A 7882-nucleotide genomic window follows, 5' to 3' on the forward strand; every position below is an offset into this window, starting at 1 on the left:
CTCACATGTTGAACAGTTTTTAAATTAAATGCTGATCCAGATTCTTGCAGAGTAAGTTCTGTCTCCTTGGTTGATTTCAGCTGATGGAGGAGAAGCTGGAGGAGATGACATCACATACAGCGACCTCAACATATTACGTCATCGTCAGCAGCAGCCAATCAGACGGAGCAGAGGTAGTGTCCTGTGTGCTGAGTGTGTTACGGCTGTCTGAGGTTCTTCTGTGACAGGAACCTACAAACAAAACCTGATTTGTACAAAGTCAAACCTAAAACAAGCGCAGCATCAGTTATGCCTTTAACACAAACAGGAATCTGCTTTACTTTGGCAGGAAAGAGTCGTTTCTGACCTCAGACCGTCTGTCAGAGTTCCTCCTCAGCAGGAGGCAGCAGCAGGGTTTCATCCAATCACAGAGCAGAGGAAGCAGGAAGTAACAGACTGCAAAGCATTCTGGTCGCTGTAGGACTTCCTCCTTTGAGCCACCAACAGAAAGACCAGATTTAAAGTTAATGCACCTTTAATCTGCACACATCTTTAATGCAGCGCTGATGTTATATCTGGTGAATCTTCAGCAGACTGTGGCTGCGTATCAGGTGGTTTTGTTCTTTGTGTGCTGGACTGTGTGTTGTGTTGCCTGCAGTGAGTCTGTTCAAGGAAACCAGCAGCTCTGTGGTCGTCCAGCTTCCTGTTTCTGCTGAAAACACTCTGAGTTCAACTACAGACTGCTCTAAAGACTGTTATTGAAATGCTTTCTTTTAACTGACCCTCAAACTGTTCCATCCAGCCGACACGTTCACGTTGTGGTGAAGGTGTGAAGGTGTTGGATTACAGCGAGCAGCTCTGAGGTCAGTGTTTCCATCCTTCACAGCAGCAGAGCTGTTAACAGAAAAAAGCTGTCCAAGCGTAGCCTGTACTGGTTGTGCTGGACTCTTGTGTCTGCAGATAGAACCTGATTACAGCCTCTATGAAGAAGGAGGCTCACAGATCCGGTGAAGGCTTTGTGTGTCATGGTTCTGTTCTGGTCCCGGCTGTAGAACCTGCAGTGATCTGGATGTATGTGACTTTGCAGAGAGCGATCCAGCTGCAGTCTACTCGGCAGTGAGAGGACGAGAAGACGTCAGCTATGGACAAATAGTCTTCAAAGACCGTGGAGGCAGATCGAAGACGACAGGTACAGCTGCTCTTCTTTGTCTCCGTCCTGGTTCAGCTGCAGAACCAGAGTCCAGCAGCTACTCAGAGGCCCGATGGAGGACTCTGTTAGCTTCATTCACTGTTTTATTCTCTGTCGCGGTTCATGTTAGCAGGTGGCTCACATGTTCCACCACATGTGGAGAAGTTCAGGGTCAGGATGCAAAAAACTCTGCAACACCTGAGTACCTGGAGTTGATGTGCAGAGTCAAAGTCCATCCATTCATTTTATATACACCCCTTTATCATCTGTGTGGACCATGGGGTGGTGAATGCAGGGTTCACCTGGACAGGTAGCAGTCCATCACAGAGACTCACGTTCACACCTATAGACAGTTTAGAGTCACTAGTTTGTTGATGCTGAGGATGAGGTTGTTGAGCTTGCACCCCAGACCCAGACCATCCACCTCCTGCTGACTCGTCCCCGCTGGTGATGAGCCCGAGTCCACTGACCCGAACCCGTCCACTGACTTCACCATGAGGTTACTGTCACAGCCAGTTCTGCAGTCATGTGTGAGCGAAGTGTAGAGCAGCTGGCTCAGGACACAGCCCTGAGGGGAGCTAGTGCTGAGCCTGATGGGTGAGGATGTGGTGTTGTTGATCCTCGCAGACGGGGGTCTCATCATCAAAAAGTCCAAGATCCAGGTGCAGAGTGATGGTTCTAGGCTGAGAGTTTGTTTACCGGTGTCTGTGGGATGATTGCTTTGAAGGCAGAGCTAAAATCCAGGACAAGCGATTTCAAATAGGACTCCTTGTTCTCCAGATGTTATGTCGACCGACTTGTTCATGTGAGTCGTGAGCAGCCTCTCAAAGCACTTCATCACTATGGGGCAACTGGAGGATAGTCACTGAGGCAGGACCATAGACTGTATAACAGATGGACGTAGCTNGGACAAATAGTCTTCAAAGACCGTGGAGGCAGATCGAAGACGACAGGTACAGCTGCTCTTCTTTGTCTCCGTCCTGGTTCAGCTGCAGAACCAGAGTCCAGCAGCTACTCAGAGGCCCGATGGAGGACTCTGTTAGCTTCATTCACTGTTTTATTCTCTGTCGCGGTTCATGTTAGCAGGTGGCTCACATGTTCCACCACATGTGGAGAAGTTCAGGGTCAGGATGCAAAAAACTCTGCAACACCTGAGTACCTGGAGTTGATGTGCAGAGTCAAAGTCCATCCATTCATTTTATATACACCCCTTTATCATCTGTGTGGACCATGGGGTGGTGAATGCAGGGTTCACCTGGACAGGTAGCAGTCCATCACAGAGACTCACGTTCACACCTATAGACAGTTTAGAGTCACTAGTTTGTTGATGCTGAGGATGAGGTTGTTGAGCTTGCACCCCAGACCCAGACCATCCACCTCCTGCTGACTCGTCCCCGCTGGTGATGAGCCCGAGTCCACTGACCCGAACCCGTCCACTGACTTCACCATGAGGTTACTGTCACAGCCAGTTCTGCAGTCATGTGTGAGCGAAGTGTAGAGCAGCTGGCTCAGGACACAGCCCTGAGGGGAGCTAGTGCTGAGCCTGATGGGTGAGGATGTGGTGTTGTTGATCCTCGCAGACGGGGGTCTCATCATCAAAAAGTCCAAGATCCAGGTGCAGAGTGATGGTTCTAGGCTGAGAGTTTGTTTACCGGTGTCTGTGGGATGATTGCTTTGAAGGCAGAGCTAAAATCCAGGACAAGCGATTTCAAATAGGACTCCTTGTTCTCCAGATGTTATGTCGACCGACTTGTTCATGTGAGTCGTGAGCAGCCTCTCAAAGCACTTCATCACTATGGGGCAACTGGAGGATAGTCACTGAGGCAGGACCATAGACTGTATAACAGATGGACGTAGCTACCGTGACGTCACCCGTTGGTTTCTGCACTGAGAACATGAAGCCAGGGTTTTGCTACTTCCTGGTTGACATCTTGGATTTTTGGAGCCAGTGACGCAAAAATCGTGGGAGGGGGGCGGAGCCATAGGAGCAGCGATTGGTCAGATGGATTGAGAGGCGGGCCCTCTCTGCCCGCCCACATTTACCTCCTCGTCTGCATCGTCGCTGCCGACTGTCAATCAAGCCAGCCACGCCCCTTACCCCGCAACATTTTGACGATTTTTATAAAATTCAGTCTGGATTTATTTTCAGATTGGCCACCTGATCTCTGGATTTGACCATGAAAACTAATAAGAAAAAAATCCTGAGCTGTAGGAATGCAGTATTTCGTTATCTGTGATCACTTCTTGTTATGGTCGGTGACCACAGGGTGTGTGATTGAGCTGGACCCAGAGCGAAAAGGGAAACAAGGTTAGGAAATAACAGGTTTATTTTAAAGGAATCAGGGAGTGTGGGACACCGGGGAGGCTGGTGAGGGAATCCGGGGCTGGTGCGCTGGTGCTGTGGTGGGGGGGTGTCTTCTCCGTGTGGCTGTCTGTGCGGCGATCTTCCATACTTGTGCTCATGAGGCGTCCTTCCCGTATAGGTGCATGTGCGGTTACCCTCTTGTCCAAGTGCTCGAGTGGTGTTGTCTTAATCCTGGTGCTCGTGTGGTGTGTGTCCCATGGTGTTCTTCCCGTGTCAGTGCTCGAGCGAAGGTTTTCCAGGCTCGTGGATCCGTGGGGGCAAAACCAAGGCTGACGTAGTGGGCTGGAGTGGCTGGAAGCTGGGGCCGGTGGAGGAGACGCTGGGGAGCAAGAAAGAACACACAATTACCCATGAGCTCGAGAAGCGATAGCAAAAAGCACATGTGCTTGAGCTGGCAACCGAATATACCACTGCAGAGTAGGCAATCATCTCGCGCTGGAGCACAGAAGATCGGTGGCTTTATCCAGCGCGTAATGAGGGTGATGAGCTGCAGCTGTGACAGTGCCGGAGCGTTCTCCTCCAATCAGCCCCGCCCAGACTGAAAACATGAAAACACAAACTCCAGCTGCTCCCAGAGACCATCAGTCAAATACAGAGTATAATAACACACTTCTTTTCCAATTCCAGTCTATGGGAGCCAGGGCTTTTTGGAGCCAGCAACTAGTGGACGTAGTGATACTCCAGGTTTTTGACACTTCCAGGTTGGCTTCATTTTTCAGAGCCGGTTGCTATGTCCATCTTTTATACAGTCTATGGGCAGGACACTGTTGAGGCCTTTGGCACAGGGACGATGGTAGACGTCTTCAGGCCCATTGGACTTGTAGCCTGGGACAGTGAAGTGTTAAATACGTCAGTGGTGACCACTGAGAGCTGGTGTGCACAGTCCTTCAGGACCGACCTGGGACTCCATCAGGTCCTGCAGCTTTGTGGTGGTTTGTTTTCTGTCACCCTCACCTCCGCTGCTGTTAAAGTGAGACGGGGGTCGTTCAGCAAGGGTGTGAGCCTGGAGGTGGAGGTGGTGTCAGAGGCCTTGAAATGGGCTTTGAAGGAGTTGAGGACACCAGGCAGCAGTGGGCCTTTTCCTTTTTGTAACTGGTGATGCATTTACTGCAGTCCAGAAACATGCTGAGGTTAATTGGTGATTGTAAATTGTCCGTAGGTGTGAATGTGAGTGTGCTTGGTTGTCTGTCTCTAAGTGTAGCCCTGTGATAGACTGGTTACCTGTCCAGGTGAACCTGCCTTCACCCTGAGTCAGCTGGGATAGGCCCCACCCCTTAGTGAGGCTTAAGTGGTGTAAAGATAATGGATGGATGGTAACACATGAATTAGCCGCCACGTGTTGGAGTTTACCCCAGTGAACGAGAGGGTCGCGTCCCTATGCCTCCGGGTTGGGGACAGGTCTCTCACTGTTGTCTCGGCTTATGGGCCCAACAGCAACAGAGTACCTGGCCTTCTTGGAGTCCCTGGCAGGGGTACTAGATAGTGCCCCGACTGGGGACTTCTTTGTTCTACTGGGGGACTTCAACGCCCACGTGGGCAATGACAGTGAGACCTGGAAAGGGGTGATCGAAATGAACGGCCTCCCTGATCTGAACCCGAGTGGTGTTCTGTTGTTGGACTTCTGTGCTCGTCACAGATTGTTCATCACGAACACCATGTTCGAGCACAGGGATGTCCACATGTGCACGTGGCACCAGGACACCCTAGGCCGGCGGTCGATTATCGACTTTGTAGTTGTATCATCAGACCTCTGGCTGCGTGTCTCGGACACTCAGGTAAAGAGAGGGGCTGAGCTGTCCACCGATCACCACCTGGTGATGAGATGGATTCGCTGGCAGGGGAAGAAGCTGGTCAGACCTGGCAAACCTAAGCGTAACGTGAGGATCTGTTGGGAATGTCTGGAAGAACCCTCTGTCAGCAGAGTTTTCAACTCCCACCTCCGGGAGAGCTTCTCCCAGCTTCTGAGGGAGGTTGGAGACATGGAGACTGAGTGGTCCATGTTCTCCTCCTCCATTGTCTCTGCGGCCGCTCGTAGCTGTGGTCGTAAGGTCTCTGGTGCCTGTCGCGGCGGCAATCCCCGAACCCGGTGGTGGCAGCCGGAAGTAAGAGATGCCATCAAGCTGAAGGAGTCCTATTGGTCATTTTTGGCTTGTGGGACTCCTGAAGCAGCTGACAGGTACCGGCAGGCCAAGCGTGCGGCAGCTCGTGCGGTCGCAGAGACAAAAACCCGGGTCTGGGAGGAGTTCGGGGAGGCCATGTAGGAGGACTATCGGTTGGCCTCGAAGAAGTTCTGGCAAACCGTCCGGCAGCTCAGGAGGGGAAAGCAGCTCTCCACCAACACTGTCTACGGTGCGGGTGGGGATCTCCTGACCTCAACTGAGGAGGTCGTCGGATGGTGGAAGGAGTACTTTGAGGGTCTCCTCAATCCCGCCGTCACGTGTTCTGAAGAGGAAGCAGAGACTGTGGACTCAGAGGCGGACTCGTCCATCACCCGGGCTGAAGTCACAGAGGTGGTTAGAAAGCGCCCCGGTGGCAGAGCTCTGGGAGTGGATGAGATCTGTCCTGAAGACCTTAAGACTCTGGATGTTGTGGGACTGTCCTGATTGACACATCTCTGCAACATCGCGTGGCGGTCGGGGACAGTGCCTCTGGATTGGCAGACCGGGGTGGTGGTCCATGTGTTTAAGAAGGGGGACCGGAGGGTGTGTTCCAACTATAGAGGGATCACACTCCTCAGCCTCCCCGGTAAGGTCTATTCCAGGGTACTGGAGACGAGGATCCGACCGATAGTTGAACCTCAGATTCAGGAGGAGCAGTCTGGTTTTCATGCCGGTCGCAGCACACTGGACCAGTTCTATACCCTCCGTCGGGTGCTCGAGGGCTCATGGGAGTTAGCACAACCAGTCCACATGTGTTTTGTGGATCTGGAGAAGGCGTTCAACCGTGTTCCTTGTGGCGTCCTGTGGGGGGTGCTTCGGGAGTATGGGGTACGGGGCCCTCTGTTAAAGGCTGTCAGTTCCCTTTACGATCGCAACAGGAGCATGGTTCGCATTGCCGGTTATAAGTCAGACCTGTTCCCAGTGTATATTGGCCTCCGCCATGGTTGCCCTTTGTCACCGGTTCTGTTCATTATTTTTATGGACAGAATTTCTCGGCGCAGCCAGGGGGAGGAAGGGGTTTGGTTTGGGAACCACAGAATTTTATCTCTGCTGTTTGCAGATGATGTTCTGCTGGCTTCATCAAATCAGGAACTTCAGCATGCACTGGGGCGGTTTGCAACCGAGTGTGGGGCGAGCGGGATGAGGATCAGCACCTCCAAATCCGAGGCCAAGGTTCTTGACCAGAAAAAGGTGGCTTTCCCTCTCCAGGTCGGTGGAGACTCCTTGCCTCAAGTGGAGGAGTTTAAGTATTTTGCGGTCTTGTTCATGAGTGAGGGGCAGATGGAGCGTGAGATTGACAGACGGATCGGTGCAGCGTCTGCAGTGTTGCGGTCGCTGTACCGGACCGTTGTGGTGAAGAGAGAGCTGAGCAAGGCAGCAAAGCTCTCGATTTACCGGTCAATCTACGTCCCAACTCTCACCTATGGTCATGAGATCTGGGTAATGACTGAAAGAACAAGATCGCAGATACAAGCGGCCGAAATGAGTTTCCTCCGCAGGGTGGCTGGGCGCTCCCTTAGAGATAGGGTGAGGAGCTCAGTCACGCGCGAGGAGCTCGGAGTAGAGCCACTGCTCCTCCACGTTGAAAGGAGCCAGTAAAGGTGGCTCGGGCATCTGCTTCGAATGCCTCCTGGACGCCTCTGGAGAGGTGTTCCGGGCGTGTCCCTCCGGGAGGAGGCCTCGGGGAAGACCCAGGACACGTTGGAGAGAGTATGTCTCTCGACTGGCCTGGGAACGCCTTGGGGTATCCCCGGAAGAGCTAGGGGAGGTGTGTGCGGATCGGGAAGTCTGGACGGCTTTGCTAAGGCTGCTGCCTCCGCGATCCGACCCCGGATAAGCGGGAAAAGATGGATGGATGGATGGAAGGTAACACATGAAAAAACGTTGGGCATGTTGATGACCGGAATACTAATGCAAAAAAGTATCAAAAACCTGGATATGAATGCATAATAATATATTTATATGTATAAACCTGGATATTAACCTACAATGTCATCAATAGATTGGATATTGGAGAGCAAAAAACGTGGACATGTGCACACAACAGGATCAAAAACCTGAATTTTAATGTGTGAAATTGTCAAAAACCCAAGACACTGATATAGAAAAGGTCCAACATCCAGGAATTAAAGGGAAAAAGTGTCAAAAAGGTGTAAATAAACAAAAAAGTCTCCAAAACCTGGACATTAA

This window comes from Stegastes partitus, unplaced genomic scaffold, assembly GCF_000690725.1.
Source record: "Stegastes partitus isolate 25-593 unplaced genomic scaffold, Stegastes_partitus-1.0.2 Scaffold823, whole genome shotgun sequence".
Taxonomy (NCBI): Eukaryota; Metazoa; Chordata; class Actinopteri; family Pomacentridae; genus Stegastes; species Stegastes partitus.